At 36.6% G+C, this 18,299-nt stretch overlaps 1 protein-coding gene and 1 non-coding gene across 6 annotated transcripts in view; one reads left to right on the top strand and one right to left on the bottom strand.

Annotated features, from left to right (window-relative positions):
- The window catches only part of Rabgap1l (RAB GTPase activating protein 1 like), a 452,094-nt gene that overhangs the window by 399,579 nt on the left and 34,216 nt on the right, over window positions 1-18,299 (top strand). The gene's annotated exons all lie outside the window — the stretch shown is intronic.
- LOC150057735 (small nucleolar RNA SNORA81) lies at window positions 15,491-15,664 on the bottom strand. Its single transcript, XR_016536901.1, has one exon. It is a non-coding gene; the product is annotated as a small nucleolar RNA SNORA81 (small nucleolar RNA).

Raw genomic sequence — 18,299 nt, 5'->3', positions numbered from 1 at the left:
AGCAGGGTCCTGACTGGAACTCACTCTGCTGGCACTTGCTGTTGGGCTCTCAGCCTTCAGAACTATAGTAATTACATGCCTGTAGTTTAACTTACTCAGTCTATGGCATTTTCTTAAGGAAGCCTGAGCTGACTAAGATACTTAGGCTGTTTTTAGTTCTGTGAAGTTTATCTGGGGGCATAGCCCTTAGATAATAATTATGTTTTTAAGCCTTTCCATCTATTATGACCAATGACATGCTTTCACTAATAGAATGAGGGAATAGGTATCTAAAAATTCTTTCATAGGAAGAAATATACCCACTTTTTCCCATTTTGTCTATTTGCCTCACTAGAATATTGTATTATAAAAAGTGCTAGTAAGAGGGCCGGGGTTTGGCCTAGTGGTAGAGTGCTTGCCTAGCATGCACAAAGACCTGGGTTTGATTCCTCAGTACCACACACAATTAGGCTTGCCCTTAAGTAGAAAGCAGAGGCTTCTCATCCAAAGATACTTGTAGTTTGAATAATAGTGAATGCCCCCTATAATTTAATACTGCATTATGAAATAATTATGCTTTGGAAAGATCTCAAAACTAAAAGTGAAAAAAAGGAAATACATATGCCAGATCAGTCATTTGGCAGGCAACTGTGTGCTAGACTTAGTTTCCTTGATTTTTAAAATGCTTTTGTACTTTCATAGCCCTCTTTGTTTCTATTAACCCATATTTCTAATATCTATTATATATGTATAAACTATATAATAGATGATATATTTCCAATTTTGAATTTTGATCCCTTCAGAAATACTTTACTATGAAATAGGCTTTGTATTAGGTGATATTTTCCCTAACTGTAGGCTCATGGAAGTTCTGGACAAATTTAAAATAGATCGTCTAAGCTATGGTGTTCATTAGGTTAAGCGTAGTAAATGCATGAAGATATATTCATTAATTTTGTGGTGCTGGATTTTTAATTCAGGGCCTTGCACATGCTGCATAGGCCCTGTACCACTTGAGTCCACATCTCCAGGCCTTTTTTTGCTTTAGTTATTTTTCTGGTAAGATGTATAGTTTTGCCTGGGGCTAGCCTTAGATCCTGATCCTATGCTATAATTTCCCATGTAGATGGGAGTACAGAAGCTCTACCATAGCTGTATATTTTCAACTTTTAGCAGATTTACCAGACCATGATCCCACCATGAATCAAGAAGCATCTGTAGTTATATGTGTATTTTTGTATATTATTTATTTGTACATTCCTATGGTTTTTATTATGATCTTTTGTTGTAAAGGAACAATAAAAAAAGGAATTGTAAAACAACGGTAGTTATATTTAGGAAGACTGAGGATTGAGGATTCAGATAGAGCATAATAAGTATGGCAAATACCTGTTTATTAATGCTTGGATAAACTCAAATACTTGGGGTTAACTTTTGAAACTAAGTACTCATTTCCTCTAAACTAGGGACATGGAGTGACACATCTCAAAAGCAAGACCCAGCAAGGTTTGTTTACCTGAAGTACGTATTTGGCTTCTCCACAAGACTTGGACTTGTTGCCCAATTTAGCAGCTCAAGAATCTAGGATCTAGTGTTTTCTGAGGGCCATTTGAGTGTATACTATTTGCTAGATACTGTCATAATTACTTCTGTGGATTATCTTATTGATTCTTCTGATAGCTTTATACAGAAACTCAAGTTTCTTGAGGTTGAGGCATTTTTTTTTTTCAAATCAGAAGGCAGTTGATTTTTGAGGGTTAATTTTATACCCTGCTACCTTGCCAAAGTTGGTTGAATATATTTCTTTGCTTCCTGTTTGTATCTAAGTATTGACTTTTGAGACTAGCTTTTTTTACCATTAAAGTAATATTTAAATTAGTATATAATATATACTAATATTTCATTGTATATAATCATATATATAATACATATACATTGCATAATATGAAATATATTATACAGGGGCTGGGAGTTTGGCCTAGTGGTTAAAGTGCTTGCCTAGCATGCATGAAGACCCGGGTTCGATTCCTCGGTACCACATACATAGAAAAAAAAGCCAGAAGTGGTGCTGAGGCTCAAGTGGTAGAGCTCTAGCCTTGAGAAAGTCCAAGGACAGTGTTCAGGCCCTGAGCTCAAGCCCAGGACTGGCAAAAAAAATAAATAAAAAATAAAGAAATATATTATACAATAATATATTATTATTGTATTTTTTTGTTAGTGATACTGGTGGTTTTTCTTGTTTGTTTGGTTTTTTTGCTTTTGTTTTTGTGTGTTGTTATTTGTCTGTGTAGTTAACTTTTGAGCGATGTTTTCTCAAAACCTTTCTATTTACTGAGCTCTGAACCACAGCTCAACCAAGTAGTACACAGGGCAGAATGAGTAAACAAGGGAGGACCTCAAAAAGTCAGCTAGATTTATGCAGGATTTTAACTGTCACCAGTCTGGAACAGTTTCTTGATTTTTCTTGAACTTTCACAGTGTTAATACATTTCAAGAGTTCAAGCCAGTTAATGTCTCTGTATTTGAGTTTGTGTGATTATTCCTCATGACTAAACTCAGGGTATGTATCCTGCTAGAATACATGCAGGTGATACTATGGTTTTTCTCATAACATCTCTTCTCAAGTGAGCATAATTTTAGTTTGCCCCATTACTGGTAATTCTGACTCTTATTCTGTCTGATCATTTGACTTAGGTGGTTTCTGAACAATTTTGCATGTAAAATTGCTCTATCCTCTTTATAGCTTGTAAAAATTCCAATGAGAGAGTACTTTGAAATTATCCAACTCTTCCATTCCTAGTCAAACAATTTCAGTTGTGCTATATATGCTCATTATTTCCTATTTTATTCAATATTACAGTTTTTAACATCATTACTGATGTTCCAGACCTTGGTGTAGAGATAATTTTGGCATTGTTTTTTGTTATAAAAAAACTGGTGACGCATTCCTATAATCCAAGCTACTCAGGATGTGAGATCTGAGGATTGCCTTTTGTAGCCAGCCTGGGCAGAAAATCTTCCAGATTCTTTAAGTCTATTAACCAGCAAAAAGCTAAAAGTGGGCACCTAGCACAAGAACTCTAGGCTCAGGAGTTTAAGCCCCAGTTTATACTGGCCCCTAAAACACAAACATATGCACACACATCCATATATAATCAAATAGTATTTCATTATTAGTCTTCTCCATCCACCCTCACTTTAATTAGGTCCTCATCATTTTTCCATACTGTCTATTTGGAGGTGTTTGGTAACAGCAGACAACAGAATGGCTTGTTGACTGTGCTGTTATTTTACTTCATCCCTACTGCAGGTGTTCCTTTGAAAATTATAAATGATATTGGAATTGTGAAAGACAGCAACAGGCTAGGCCTTGCACTAGCAATATATTCAATTTTCCTTAGTAAATTATTACAGTAGGGAATTTATTAGGGAAAACATCATTTAAAAATTTTAACAGCAGCTATAAACTGTCATTTGCAGCTCTCAACTGACATTCAAACAGCTGCAGTCTGTGAGTTAGCTTTTACTTACAGCTGTTGGGGAGATCTTTCAACTTCTGTTCCCATGGAAATGAGAGCGACTGGCTGAGCAAAAGGGAGGTGAGAATGGAAATGCAGTTTACACAGAAAGAGGAATAGAAATGCCTTCTACTCCCAGAGTGTGTAGTCCTGTGTGTATATACTTCCACAAGACCCTAGACTTTAGGAGCAGAACATAAAACAAGCTGATCTCATACCCTTTCTTTTATATGGATGTATCCAAGAATAATTTAAAATATATTTTCATTTTATTTACTCTACACATTAAGAAAAAGAAAAACAATGGCAACATTGTTTCCATTCCATTTTTAGAGAATTACTTGATTCATCTTTTTCCACAATGAGAAATCTTTTTTTTTTAAGATGGAAGCTCACTATCAGATTTGACTAGATTAGATGCATATTTATTCTTCATGTGCTAAGAATTTAGTATGTTTTTCCCTCTACAATTAAAGAAACAAGTTTTGATTTAAGGAACATTGTGAGTGCATAGTATTAAAAAAAATTTTAAGTCTCATTCTTACGCATTATTTTAGCAGTTACCCCACAGAGCAAGGGTAATTATTGACTGTTTCAAGCATATCTGGAAAATCTACCATTTTAATTGGTTATTTTATTTAGGAAACAAAAATATCCTATGACAAGTAGATTCTGTGTCTCCACTTAGCAATTGTGTATCACATATCTCTTCTAATATCCACCTTGAAGGAAAATATATGTGCAGAGCTTTCACCTGCCTTTTATTCCAGCACTCTAAGTAATTAACAGATGCATTTCAACCCTCACACATTTAAAATATTCCTATTTGATTAAATATTTTAGGTACTTACCAACTATTCAGTCCAAATTGTGTTAGACTGAGGTAGATACCAAATTTAAGTAGTGGGTTGGAAAATTTGTACTACAGGAAAAGTTCATTACAGATATATGTGCTTATTAAATGAGTCATGTAGACGAATTCTAAAGAAGTTCAAAGAGATGAAGGGTTACTTGTCCTAACTGACAAGTCAAGAAAGAACAGGAAAGACTTTTTCCAAAGAGGTCTCTTTATTTGGTTTCTTCCTTTCCTCTTCTATTATCATCTTCTTACCAAGGCTTTTGTTCATGGTCTATTTTTTTATAACTTCCTAAATATTCATTCAGTTGTTACCTGTTTCTTTTTCTATATCAAGTTTGGCACTCACACCATTACCTGATGAACAATTTCAAGGGAAAGCAGATCCTTTAACATCCTGTTTTATTTTATTTGTTTTTCACTCATCCATTTATTTGAAGTAATGTGAATTGAACCCAGGGCCACATGCATGCTAAGCAAATGCTCTACCACTGAACTACATTCCAAGTCCCTCTATCCATTTTTTTTTTGTGTGTGTGTGTGTCAGACATGAGGCTTGAACTTAGGGCACTGTCCCTAAGCTCTTCAGCTCAGGGCTCAGTGCTCTACCACTTTGAGCCACAGTGCCACTTCCTGTTTTCTGGTGGTTAATCAGAGATGAGTCTCACAGACTTTTGAGCCCTGCTTGACTTTGAACCGAGACCCTCAGATCTCAGCCTCTTGAGTTTATAGGCATGAGCCACCAGCACCCGGCTCTTAGCCACCATTTTAAAGCCTCAATAACTTTTTAACGTTACAGTGACAAGATTTTCTTTTAAAGGACAATTCTAATGTCAAATATCCTGCCATAAACTATAAAGCAACCCAAAAATATTTAGTAATTTTGAGGTTCTTTAATATTTCCAAATTACTTCTCATATTTAGAATGCAAACACCTGTTAAGGGCATGGCCCTCTTTACCTTTACTTCAGAACTATCACCTTCACTGAACTATCACTTCCAGAAGAGGTTCATGCAAATGGGAACCTAGAACAGCTGTAGTCTGGCTCCAGTATATTCTTTCCAGCCGGTTAAACCAGGTCATCTAGCTCCTTATCCAGGAAAACATAATTGTTTGGTCCAACCCCATGTGTTGACTTGTACAAGTTTTCTTCTATATTCTTTATGGAAAGTGGAAAGAAAGAGCCAACAATTTGTTCCCTTCATGTGGAATGCCTTGGCCCCTCTGTACCTCTCACAGCTCTGCTCTACTGTAATACTGTCTGTAAATTGTGTGACATACTCCAACTCATACATTGTTTATCTATATTTTATGTCGGGGTCCTTTGTCCCCGGTCCGTCTCTACTAGTAGGAAGGATGGGGAAAAACACACCCCGATGAGTCCAAGCCACGAGAGGAGAGGGCCGACTATCCTCCTGCCCTCAGCCTTCCTTCCCCAGAGCATGAACAGAGACGCCACACAGCTTCATCAAGGCAGGAAAATCTCTCTCTCCAATAAACCCTCCTCCTGAGGAAGTCCCTTCAGCTAATATATCCTCACTCTAGGTCCCAGCAGAGAGTGATAAACAATAACACATTTGTAACCAAATGGTAATCAAGTCTTGCGCCCTGCCTCTTGTGCCTTGCCTTGTCTCAGAAGAAAGTTATTAGACATGGGGTTACTTGGTCCCCAACAATTTTATACATAGTTAAGTAAAATTTGAAGCACCAATGTGAAATGGGCGTAGCCCTCTAATGTGGTTAGTGACTTGGCACTGAAAAACTTAATTAGGAGATAATTACTGTACATTTAACCTACTTGCATGTAAATCTACACAAGGGTTTTCTAATTGGCATAAAGGTTGTCAGACATAATTTTAAACTCAACTGTCCAGAAATAATATACAGGGTCTTCTAGCTTTGAGTGAATTCCATGTAAGGGTCAGCCAAGTCAATCAGCCTAAGACTTGTAGAATGACTCTTGAATTAGACCACTGTTAAGGCTTGTTGTCTACAGCATAATTAAAGATGACTCGTATCTGGTATGGAAGAAACCCATAGTATGTCTATCTTCAAAGCAATTCTAGTATCTGTAAGCTCCTTAAAAGCAAAAACCATTGTAGATTATTGATATCCACATACATACACACAACACACACTTTTGAATTGTTAGTAGCAAAATCTATCTTGATGAATTTGTGAAAATTTTTACCTAAGTTTTTTCCTAAACACAACAGCACAAGGCTAACAGAAATCATGTAGTTGTGAACAGTTTCTACCTCCTCATCAAGAACTGTAAGCATCAAATTTATTGGATTCTAGGGAACTCACTTTTTCTCCTCCAGTCCCTGTGACTCAGTGATGAGTCTGTTCCTTAACGTGTTTGGAAGTGCATATATGTGCTCATTAACTCAACAGATGTCTGCTCTGTGCAAGATACTAAGTCCTCTGATGTGTTCAGTACAGAGATAGTTTATAAGATAATTATTCCTTCAAGAAGTTGGTAATAAATATAAAATCCTTATTAATGCTTATCAGGTTCATTCATCCATTAATAGCAGAGGAGACTAGTGTTGTGTATATATAATTGTCTTTCAAAAGTTCATTCCCTGGTGTATTTCATACTGTTCCTTCCAAGTCTAAACTCTAGATGGTAATAATGGATAATTATTTTTGAGGACATTATTTTTCTTTTTGCCATTTCTTACTCAACTTTAAGCTCTATGTGTATGGGTATGTGTGTGTTTGTGTGTGTGTAACATCAAATAGACAAAAAATAGAAATAAGTGAGAAGCTTATAGCATTGATTTCAGAAACAAAGCAAAGATATAGCATGTACGTTCTGTTAAAATAACAAGGGGTAGTATAGTAGCTCACAACAAGAACTCTGAACCAAGAATACCAGTTTCAGTCAATTTGTAGATCTGCCTCTCCCTCTTCTATTCACTGTCCCAAGTGAGTGATCTTGATAACTTGACCCTCCCAAATATGATGCTAATAATTTTCTTGTGGAAGTTAGCCAATTTGACTAAATTATAAGATTATTTGTAAACTAGTTAAAGAGCAGAGACTTAAATTTGAGTTCCTCTCTGTATAGGTAGGATCAATGTATATAATCCCGGACTTGACCTTGTACTGCTAGGCAAATCCTGTACCTCTGAGCCAAATCCTCAGCTGCATCGTCAGTGATGGGAGGAGGAGAAAATAGCAGGCATTTTGTGAGGTTGTTCTCTAGAGCTTGTCTGGGACTTGGCCTGATTGCCTCTCAGACCACCTCAGCCACAGCTGGCAAATCTTCCCTCACTAGACTCCAATCTAGACTCCAATCCTCAGACATGTTTCCTTTCCTCCTTCCCAGAGCTAACTTCATGGGTGTGTGGTCTGTACAAAATGCTTAACATGATATTGTGAAATTCTTTTGAACAAGGGCCCTTGATTTTTATTTTGCTGTAAGCCAGTAAATTGTGTAGCTGACCTGGGCCTTTCCTGCCCTGTGATCTTCATTTTCTATGCTGGAGCTGTTTTCTTCCACTTTACTAATTGGCTTATTCAGAATTGGGCTTCCTTGTCATTCCTCAGAGGAGCAACTAAAGTAAGAGCCACTGTAATCACCCTCCACCTTTACTCTTCAGAGAACTTACTTTGAAAGTGCAGTGTTTATTTAAGCATGTGATTATTTCCTTCCCAACAGACAGTAAGCTCTTTGAGGAAACAGATTGGACATTTCTTCCAGGATGACTATGCCTGCAATATAGTAAATATTCAATGAGTACTTGTTGAATGAGTAAGTGAATAAATTATTGTGTGTGTCTATGCATGTTTGCACATGGGACCTAGGGCTTGAATTCAGGGTCTGAGCATGATCCCTGAGCTTCTGTGCTCAAGATTTGCCACTCAAGACACAGCTCCACTTATGGCTTAATTGGAGATACAAATCTCAGGGACTTTCCTACCCCAGCTAGCTTTGAACCATGATCCTCAGATCTCTGACTTCTAAGTATCTAGGATCACAGGAATGAGCCACTATGCCCAGATGAGTAGATGATTTTTAAAAATTTCAGAGTTACTAGAATACATTTTTTTCCCGTGTAAGGAAGTTGATATGTTAAAATGCAAGCATAATACATATTACCGGCAATCACTTTTAATCAATTTTATTTTTCACATTTAAAGGTCAGTGAATATAGTGAATAGAATGTTTATTTGTCTCTTTCCACCTGTCCTCATGTAGTCTGATACTGTGAAGTTGAATCTCTATGAAGACAGATTTACACATACAGTTGTCTCAAATTAAATGTCTTATAACATAAATGTCTGTAGCCTTCTGTCTACTCTGACTATTTTTAGCAAGAGATGTATCTACTCTTGATCTAATTGCCAATAACAGCTGACATGAAAGGACTGCTTCAGGTTTCTTAGCATCCTGTGGAAGAAAAAAAACAATGTTGTGAGTGTTGCATTGGCTTCTAATAGAAAATAATATCCTACTTGGTTCCCAGTCATTCTTTCTTCTCTCATATGTAGTTTTTAATAAGCTTAATTAGCTTGCTCTGAATGTCCACTTGTATCAGCTTTCTATAGCCCATGTTCAGAACTATATCTGATCATCCAGTATCTGGAATCAGAGCAGTACTACTCAGTTTCATACCATATATGCTATCTTACAATTTTCATTTCTGGCTCTTGGTAGTTATTATGTTGTTCTCCAAAAATTATACTGTACTAAAATTCATTAAGAATTGGAATTTTACGGGGCTGGGAGTTTGGCCTAGTGGTTAAAGTGCTTGCCTAGCATGCATGAATACCTGGGTTCGATTCCTCGGTACCACATACATAGAAAAAAAAAAGCCGGAAGTGGTGCTGAAGCTCAAGTGGTAGAGCTCTAGCCTTGAGAAAGTCCAAGGACAGTGCTCAGGCCCTGAGCTCAAGCCCAGGACTGGCAAAAAAAAAAAAAAAAAAGAATTGGAATTTTACTTGAGATATTACTGTAGCTATTAAGCACTTCCCAAAAAAGAAATAAAAATATCCAAAATAGTATATACTAAGTTATCATTGCTTCTTAATTTTCACAAAGAGAAAAGGAATCAGAATTTTCATAATTTAGCCCAAATTGAGAATAATCAATGCCATAACAGAAAAAAATATTGCCTAAAAGATAAAAACAGGCTAAGTTTCTTTTTTCCACTTTCCTTCAAGGGTCTCCTTCAAGGGCCTCCTTCAAGGGCAAAAAAAAAAATTGAAAGCCAATGGAAGGAATAGCTATTATCCCACAAGCAGCTATTGCTGTTATGAAGAAAAGTGCTCAGCATTACTTATATACAGTGATATAGGTTACTGTGGTAATACAAAGAAAAGTCTAGGAAATAATAAACTAAAAAGATACAGGACTCAAAAAAATGTTACATGTAAGTGCTCACTGACTCTAGTATTGGCTTTGGGCTGTAAATCTCTTGGCTGATTTACGTCTTCAATGCTTTTTTTCTTTCAGAATTCTGAGAGGGAAAAAGTAATCATTTCAGTCTCCCCACTTTTAAAACTTTATGGAATTCTAAGTAAGCTTTGCTCAGTATTAAATTTCTGATTTATCCACCCATGAGGTGATTTCACCTTCTCTTTTTTAGTTGGTCAAGAAAAAAAAATAGGGTGAAAGTGTCCAGCTTGTTTTTAAAAAGGCATTATGATATGTCTCTGACGTTCATTATTTTCTAGTTAAGTATTAAATGCATATCTATCCATTAGTAGCTTAGTTGCAATAGCTACTGATAAGGCTAACCAAACAAGTAGATTTAAGAGCTCCATGCACTGGTTAAACAGCAGACATTGTAGATAGCAGTTATGTAATATACTACAATTAATTCTTTCATATCAAAAAGGTCTCTTGAATCTGTTCTTATTATGGTGCCTACACTTGTTACTTAGTCTTGTGTTGCTTACTCAATTTGTAAAGTAGTCATAGTAGTTAACACCTAGTTCATCTTTGTAAGGCTTAAACTGTATTTTGAATGCTTAACCCTGTACTGTCACTTGTCTGCCGCTCTGTGAAAGATGTTTACATTACAAAACACAAGAAGATTGAGTCTAACCATAACTGAACCCTAGCTAATCAGGAGGACTGTCGTTCAGTAGCCAGACCAACAGCTAATGAGGCCCCATCTCAACTAACAAGGCATGGTATTGTATATGTCATCACAGCTACACAAAAAAGCATGGTAGGAAAATCTGTTTTACAAAGCCCCTAGACAAAAAAAAATGCATGACCCTATCTGAAAAAATAATTAAAGTTTAAAAAAAAAAAGATGGGTAGTGCAGTTCAAGTGGTAGAGCACCTGCCTACCAAGAGCAAGACCTTGTGTTCAAACCCCAGAACCCTAGAAAGAACTTGAGAAGGCTTAAATAAATTGCTTAGGAAGTGATATAGCTAATATTTAATGGAGAAAGGGTTTAGATGCGGTCCTATTTAAGTCCTAATCTACTGACAGTATAAAAAAGAATTTGGGGTACTCAAATAATTATTCTTGAAGAGTATGGATTTTCCTTTAAAATTTATCCTTATAACCAAAATGCTCAGAGATTGTTGAAATCATTTAGGATTAAAACTTTCAGTCCTTCTTAATCTCAGAAATGTAATCTCTTCTAACCTTTTTTCAGGTCTCTGATCCCAGAGATAATAGAGCATATTAATTAAAGGGGAGAGATTCTGACTTTATTTATCAGTTATATGACCTTGGGAAAAATACCTCTCTCTATTTTCCATTTTGTAAATTCTGAACCTTGCTACACAGACTTATTAGGAGGATTATTTTTCATTGTTCCAAGTTATCACTATGTAAATATTAAGAACATTTTTGACATGAATAATCTTATAATCACTGCTGACCAAAACCAGAGTAACAACTAGGAGCTCATGCCTGTAACCCTAGCTACAGAGGAGGCTGAGATCTGAGAATCACAGTTCACATCAAGACTGGGCAGGAAAGGCCTTGAGACTGTTATCTGCCATTAAACACTGAAAAGAACTGGAGCTATGGCTCAAGTGTGAAGTACTAGCCTTGAGCACAAAAGCTGAGAGACAAGCACCCAGGAACTGAGTGCAAGCCTCAGGACTAAAACACCAAATCACAAATAAATAAACAAACAAACAAACAAGGTGACAAAGATCAAAGTATACAATACTGTGCTGAAAAGTTTGTGTACTGCTTTAGATCTCCTTCCTTGCTTACTGACTCCTTAGCTCAGTGTTTTCAGTACAAATGCAATGTTGAGCATTTCCCCTCAAACCTTCTACTCCTCAGCATCCATCCTCAGTTTCAAAGTGTGTGGGTGTCCTGTCACAATGACAGGAGGAAACTCCCGAAATTTACTAGGTGAAATGATAAAAGAGGCCAGGAATGTCAGGAACTCAGAAAAGATGGGTGGATGAAGAATAGATATCATCCCATCCAAAAGGCTATAGTACATTACCTTACTAATCACTAGTAGTTCCTAGTTTCTTTTTTTTTTTTTCTTGCCAGTCTTGGGCTTGAGCTCAGGGCCTGAGCACTGTCCTTGGACTTTCTCAAGGCTAGAGCTCCACCACTTGAGCCTCAGCACCACTTCTGGCTTTTTTTTTTTCTACGTACGTGGTACCAAGGAATAGAACTTGGGTCTTTGTGCTTGCTAGGCAAGCACTCTACCAGTAGGCCAAACTCCTGGCCACCTGAGTTCTTTTTTCTAGTTAAATTCAAAACCAAATTTTTCATAAAATGTATATGCTGTGTCAGCATTGCATATTGTAGAGCATAGAACAGGTTGAAAATCTCCACATAATCTAGTATGTTGTATTATTTCTCTTTTTTGTTGTTGTTGGTCATGGGGCTTGAACTCTGGGCCTGGGCACTATCCCTGATCTCTTCAGCTCAAAGCTATCACTCTACCGTTTGAGCCACAGTGCAACTTCCAGTTTTCTGGTAGTTAATTGGAGATAAGAGTCTCATGGATTTTTGTGCCCGGGGTGGCTTTGAACTGCAATCCTCAGATCACAGCCTTCTGAGATCTGAGCTAGGATTACAGGCATGAGCCACCAGTGCCTGTTATACGTTTTCCTGTAGTAGATACATTCCATGTTTGTTACTTAAGAGCTCTATTAACTTATTAATAACTATCCAGATTTTAAGATTTTAAGTACTCTTGAAAGGCATTTAGTTCCTAAAAGTTTATATTCCTAACCAGGAAGCATAAAATATTTACTTCCAGGTTTCTCATTTTAGGTAAGACGTGAATAAAGTTAGATGTACAGGTTGAGTATCTCTACTCTGAAAATACTCTTGTAAGACTCTTTGAGGCAGAAATGGGAAATTCCACACCTGATTTCATTCAACAGGTCTCAGTCAAAATATAGGTGCATTAAAATATTGTGTAAAATCACTTGCTGTGTGTTTATATGTGAATCATAAATGAATTTCCTGGTTAGTCTTGAGTACTGTACCCATGATATTTCTTTATATATTTGAAAACATATCAAAGTCCAAAGCACTCTGATCCCAAGTGTTTTCTAAAAGGAACAATTAACTAGTATGTTTTTGTAATCATTTTCTCCCATATCTGACTGAGACCAGCACACCTAATGTTGAGAAAGGTTAAAACAAGTAAGTAATTACTATGCGTAACACTGCCTGATCATTCTCTTTCTATTTTTTCTTAATCATATTATACTCTTTCCTTTGTTGTTTCTTGATAATAGCTGAATAATGCTTACTCTCATCAGTAAATAGCAAGTGAGTAAATATCACCAGAAATGAAGTTAATAAAGCTTCTCCAATGATTTGGAACTCTAGTCTACTGGGCACTCTCATAGGCGAATAGATGAAAAAAACCATTTGATTTAATGCAGTATCCTTCAAAATGCTGAACATCTAGTCCTTTTAGAGGGTCTGAACAAGCATTTTAAAAATAACATGCAGAAAGCCATAGTGAAAATACCAGTGGATATTGTTTGTGCAGATCTTTCAGAAGAGCTGGTGGCAAATTAACAAATACCACGGCCAGTTGATATTAGTGATATGGGAGCAACAGCAGGAACAGAGCACAGGAATCTGCATGTTGACCAGAGTGGTTTTTGTCTTGTGCATACTGTGTATAGTTTGGTTTCTTTGCGTTTACAACATAAAGCTTAACAGATCATAGTATTTTACTGTCAGTTAAATGAAGGGTAGGTATGTTTTTTCTAACCTCACTTTCAGCCAAAGGGTTAAGACTTTCAGCTATGGGGTTGGGATGTAGCTCAGTGGCAAAAGCACTTGCCTAGCAAGTGCAATGTCCTGGGTTCTATCCCCAGGACCAAAAAAGGAAAGACAAAAAAAAAATGCACAATGCTATTGACATGGTACTAGAAATATAGACACAACTACATAGGCATAAAAACTTATGACGCTATAGACATATGTTTTATTACATAAATTAATATGCATCTATGACATACAAACCCTCATCCTAATTTTTTTTCCAGTCCTGGGCTTGAGCTCAGGGCCTGAGCACTGTCCTTGGACTTTCTCAAGGCCAGAGCTCTACCATTTGAGCCTTAGCACCTTGGCTTTTTTCTATGTATGTGGTACCGAGGAATCAAATCTGGGTCTTCCTGCATGCTAGGCAAGCACTCTACCACTAGGCCAAACTCCCAGCCCCTCAGACTAATTTTGATTATGTTCTAAAATCTAAGTGCCAGTGATTGTATATAGAGATTACTTTCTTGAATACTTGTTTGTTAAACACATCATTTGAAATATGATGTAAAAATCAATGTTAATAAATTATTTAATAAAAAATAGTTAAAAAAGACTTTTAGCTATGTTTTGTTTGAAACATTTCACAGTCCAATTAATAGTCATTATTTTACTCTTCCTTCATGTCCTAACAATGACAAGGTTTGTAGTTAAAAGACATGTGTATTACTTTATAGATACGTTGATCAAAAGAATATGAGTATTTCTGGGCTAAAATGAAGGTATTGTCCTGATCATATTCCTGTTTTAGAGGCTCATGGAAGAGGACATTTCCAGCTTGTAGAGTGGTATTTAGGACTGGGATTTGGCCTAGAGTGCTTGCCTAGCTTGCACGAAGACATACCTCAGTACCATATACATAGGAAATCTGGAAGTGATGCTGGGGCTCAAGTGCACAGGCTTTAGTCCTAACTCTAGTACTATTTAGGAAAAAAAAGAGAGACTTCATTAGATAGTCACCAAAGGTCCCTTCAGCTCTTACTCTTTTGTTATAAATAGATATTTTTGGTACAAGTTTAAATAAGATAAAGAACAGCCTGAAATCTCTACCTATTCAAAACAGTTGGTTCTAACTTAAAATGCTGTCTTTCAAAGATGTATTTTTCAAGTCCTGTATGTCAGAGCTGGGGTAGCTATTTGACTGGTGGCATACTCATTATAGGATGTCTTGCAAAGGCTAGATATCCATTTTTATTTTTCTAGTTGTTTGGCTGGTTGGTTTTATTTTTGTAAATGATAATAGGGATTGAAATTAGGATCTTGTACGTGCTAGACAAGTGCTCTACCAGCTGAGCTTATCCTATATCCTGTGTGCTTTTTAAAAAAATATACTTACTTCTTAAAGGTACATGTTATCATTTGTACCCAGAAAACATTTGTGAATTTTTAGGACATTTCCTGAAATTAATCAAATAGGAAATGCTAGACAGGCAAAAGGCTATAGTTGACACAACCCACAGGATTCCACAATTAGGTAAACATTTAAAAGGAGTTGTGATCCCAAGGGGCCAGGAGTTTGGCCTAGTGGTTAAAGTGCTTGCCTAGCATGCACGAAGACCCGGGTTCGATTCTTCGGTACCACATACATAGAAAAAAGCCAGAAATGGTGCTGAGGCTCAAGTGGTAGGGCTCTAGCCTTGAGAAAGTCCAAGGACAGTGCTCAGGCCCTGAGCTCAAGCCCAGGACTGGCAAAAAAAAAAAAAAGAAACAGAAAAAGGAGTTGTGATCCCTTAACCAATTCTTCAAGTATATACATTGATTTAATTTAAAGGAAAAAATATATCAGTACTGATACTCAGGTAATAGATTGTTTTGAGTCAAATAATTTTAGTGACCTTTTTTTCTTTGAATCAAAACTCCATATTGAAAAGGATTTTTATTTATTTTATTTTTATTGTCAGCATATTGTACGAAAATCTTAAGACAAAGGACACTGGACATTAAGAGTTCTACCCCAGTCTTTAGGATTTCTGCAGATATTTTCCTTCTTGTGTGTAGTTGGCAAGTATTATTATTGAAACCAAAACAGGATTCTAGTTTCTGCAATTTTAGCACAGTGCTTATACAAGGTTTTTGTTTATCTTTAACTCTTCTCCAGTGTGAAAACATTTGATTTATCTTCAGATCCCATTCTTTAAAACAAAATGCAATTTTTATTTACTCCTTATAGTTGTAAAAACTGAAGTCTCATTTTCTTTTATTACTTCATAAATAACAAGAGTATTATATCAGTTCTCCTGCCACTTCCTCCCCCATCATTTTTCCCATTTCACATTGTGCCAATTACAGGTGGATGCTCAGTATCACCCCACAGCACAAGATAAATAAGCTAGGAAGGTTTCCTAGCAACATATTGTTCTGGGAACCTGCTCTGTTTCTCTGAACAAGATGAAGCCAAACATCCTAGAATCTCAGCCAGATGGGATAGGTTAACTTATTCAAGTTATTTAACGTATTTGTTTTTTTCTTTAATTCATTTTGAAATGAACCTTTTAACATACCTAGCAGCTTTATTTTAAAAAAACAAAACTACAACAACAACAACAACAAAAAACATCTAGGGACCAGGAGTTTTGCCTACTGATAGAGTGCTTGCCTAGCATGCATGAGGACCTGGGTTCTATTCCTTGGTACCACATACATAAAAAAAAAAAGCCAGAAGAGGTGCTGTGGCTCAAGTGCTGTAGCTCTAGCCTTGAGAAAAAATACCCAAGGACAGTGCTCATACCCTGAGCTCAAACCCAGGACTGGCAAAAAAAAAAAATCTAAAAGTCAATATTAGTACCACATTGATTTTTTTTTAATATGGTTTCCAAAGAATTCTTTAGAAATAAACTTCAATATGCAATTCAATCTTGATGAATGATTCATTTTAGAACTATGTGGACAGTGCTTCCACATGGACCTATAACTCATCCTAGTTATAAAAATATTGAAATACATCTGATCTGATGGAAAAATGGCTGCTGGAGTAGACTTTGCTCTTAGTACCTTTAACTGCATCCCTTCCTTTAGTTCCTAGGTATTTAAGCAAATCTGCATGCTTGAACCTTAAGATCCCTTTTTACCTGAACTCAAGCATTTTTTTTTTTTTGCCAGTCCTGGCCTTGAGCTCAGGGCCTGAGCCCTGTCCTTGGACTTTCTCAAGGCTAGAGCTCTACCACTTGAGCCTCAGCACCACTTCTGGCTTTTTTCTATGTATGTAGTACCGAGGAATCGAACCCGGGTCTTCATGCATGCTAGGCAAGCACTTTAACCACTAGGCCAAACTCCCGGCCCAGAGCTCAAGCATTTTGATGTCAGAAAGGGTATCAATGTTTGTGAAGTAATGCACCTTCTTTCTGGTGAATATAATGTAACCCTTCTATTAATTACAATAAAAATTATATGAAAAAAGAACCAGCAGTTTGTTACTTGAACTTAAGAATCTATTTTTGTTTTTTCCAGTATGTAATTAATGTATATAGAGAAAAGTAAAATTGAGACCAACATTAAAATCAAGATAAACGTTATTTCTTTATCACATGATCTCGTGTATTTTTCTTGTTTATCTTGATCTGAGAAGATGCACAGTTGTCAGATAGGGCCCTTTATTGTACTCCAGCTGGTTACAGAGTACTGTGAAAGGTCTCCTGAGATGTAGTATAATTAAGGATTAGTGTTTTTCATGACGGTATTCAGCAGTGGCTTTAAAATTCAGTTATTTCTGTTTGACTGAGGGGCTTTTCCCCACCAGTGAATGAAATTCTCATAACATGGTTGTTGGGTAGTTGATATTGTCTTTCAGGTTTGGAGTAAGATTGTAAGACCTCCTAATTGCAGTCAGAAGAAGATAAATCTAGTACCTCACAGTGATCCCCAAAGGAAATTACAAAGTAAATAAAGAAGACAGATGGTACCTGGTGTCTTTTTATTATTGTTCTTGTTTTACAAACTGTCTGGACAGATTTAAGAGAATTGAAACTATCCCCTTCTCAGAAAGTTTTAAAGGAATTATAATCATGTGGTATTTTCAATCCTCTTGAGCTATCTTTCAAAAATATATAATAATTGCTAAGTATCAAATTTTGAACTGAGAAGGTGATAACCTGAGGGCCTAAGCTGGGCCAAAGGATTTGCTGGATCTGACAGTGTATACTTCACCATCCTTAATTCACTGACTCATCAAGAAGCCAGCAAAGTAGCATGCTTGTAATGTCGCAATAACAAAATCATTTCTTTCAAGTTTCTTTCTTTGGGATCTAAACATAAAGGAAAGATTTTGATGTTTAAACAAAGCATATAGGGTTGGAGTGTAGCTTAGTAGAGGAGCACCTTCAGTAAGCATGAGGCCCTGGATTTGATCCCCAGCAACACTAAAGAAGGGCAAAAAAAAATTTGTTTTGGTTGTCTAAGGAAAAGCTGAAAGTTTGATCTGTCACATGGAACACAGTGGATTACGTAATATATTGATTTTGTGTGTGTATGTATGTATGTATACATGTGTGTATGTGTATATGTGCACACATGCATGTGCCAGTCCTGGGGCTCAAACTCAGGACCTAAGTGCTCTCCCTGAGCTTTTGTGCATAAGGCTAGTACTCTGCTACTTAATCCACAGTTCGACTTCCAGCTCTATGCTGGTTAATTGGAGCTAATAGTCTCACAGACTTCTCTGCCCAGGCTGACTGCAAACCATGATCCTCAGATCTCAGCCTCCTAAATAGCTA

This window comes from Megascapheus bottae, chromosome 10 (assembly GCF_031878675.1).
Source record: "Megascapheus bottae isolate mThoBot1 chromosome 10, mThoBot2.hap1, whole genome shotgun sequence".
NCBI lineage: Eukaryota > Metazoa > Chordata > Mammalia > Rodentia > Geomyidae > Megascapheus > Megascapheus bottae.
The sequence above is the reverse complement of the archived record's forward strand: the minus strand, read 5'-3'. Positions and strand labels throughout refer to the sequence as shown.